Source organism: Ursus arctos, unplaced genomic scaffold (assembly GCF_023065955.2).
Source record: "Ursus arctos isolate Adak ecotype North America unplaced genomic scaffold, UrsArc2.0 scaffold_26, whole genome shotgun sequence".
NCBI classification, from domain to species: Eukaryota; Metazoa; Chordata; class Mammalia; order Carnivora; family Ursidae; genus Ursus; species Ursus arctos.
This window is the reverse complement of record NW_026622941.1, coordinates 3,628,739-3,630,401: the sequence shown is the minus strand read 5'-3', so window position 1 is coordinate 3,630,401 and position 1,663 is coordinate 3,628,739.

Below are 1,663 nucleotides of genomic sequence, written 5' to 3'. Positions count from 1 at the left end.
TATAGGCATAGCTGCACTCTTTACGCATACGTGCGTGTGTACACACACACACACACACACACACACACACACACACACACACACCTGAAGTCCTGCTCTGGGCACTTTAAAGAGTCAAACTGTTGCTCACTACCCATGTTGTGGGCCCAGTGAATGGTTTCCCATGAGCTGTGAAGTTGGCCTGCAGTCCCTTTCTCTGACTCGGTGCTCCCTCTGGCACCAACCCGCCCCACCCAGGTGGGGGTCCCCTCATGGACCACAGAGGCTCTGTAGTCAGAGAGGCAGTCAGAGAGGAAGGGTTGTAGACATGCTGCCTCCAGAGGACCCCCCCACACACACACCAGAGCGGAGACTTTCCTGGACAGGCTGTGAGCTTAAAACCAGGGGATCTGGAGCAGCTGGGAGCCCTGGTGAGTTTATGTGGGGAGAGGAATAGATGGGAGGGGGCAGTGGTGTCTGTAGTCTGCGGAGATAAAGATGGGCTCAAGGCCCAGTGAGCTGGGGACAGCTGGTGTCCCACCAGCATGCAGAACACGGCAACTGCCTACAACAGACATGCCCTAGTCCAGGCTGAAAGGGCTCAGGCTAGAAAGCACGGCACACTCTGGGGAGGAGGCAGGGGGCTGAGGCCGGCCAGGCTCCTCAGCCCCCATGCCCGTGCAGCTGGACTCCCCCAAAACCAGCTGCCCGTACTGGGGAGCCCCGCTGAGGCCACGGGAGGAGGACAGAGGAAGCGTTTAGTTTCCAGAGGGCGTGAGCTTACACAGGAAAGAAATGCTCAGCCAGCCAGTGAGGGCAAGGGTGAGAGCACTTTCATCCTGCTGGGAGGGGAGCTCCAGGAGCTGAGGCCAGGCCAGGGAAGGCGGCACTGTTCCCATCCGCCACCAGGCGGCAGCAGAAAGCACCACACCTGCTCCACAGGTCCCCCAGGGTCACACAGGAGAGCAATCCGGCTGAAGCAGTTTCTCTCTATCACTTTCTCCTGGATCGCCTTCTCCACCCACTAACTAGTCCGTCCGAAGGGAGCGCAGATGTGCAGAGCAGTCCGAGGGAGGCAGAACTCAGGGGTCTGGACGTCTGCTTGTGCCGGTGGAGAAGCCCTGACAGATCAGGGTGAAGGATGCTGGGTGCTCCGAGGATGGAACTCACTCGGGCTGGACTTGACTTTGGCCACGGGGCAGGCACTCTGGGTGACATCTATCTATGCATCGCTGCAGATGGCTATCTATAGATACACAGGTGTATACAGGTGTCTTCCCTTCTTCCAGCTCCCAGGCCCTGCCCCCAGCCACTGTCCAGAAGTCGCTTACCCCACCCCTACTCCTTCTCCTCCCTTGCCTTCAGGAGGACCTGGCATCATTTGATCAGGACCTGGGGAGAGGAGCATCCCACGTGCAACACCTGTCTCCCTGTGGGAGACCAGCAGGCTTTCACATACTCTGAGGAATCTCTGGAGGCAGAGGGGATGGAAAATGGCAAGAACAAAAGGGTCCAGGGAGGAAATCTGGTCAGAGGAGTATGGGCTGGCGGAGAAAATGCCGAGGTAGGGATGCCAATGTGGGGAAAGCTGCTCAGTCCTCTACAGAGGGGACCCTCCCCCCAACCCCAAGACAGCGGAAACAACAGAAACGGGCGAGGCAGAGAAGACTAGCACACAGTAGCA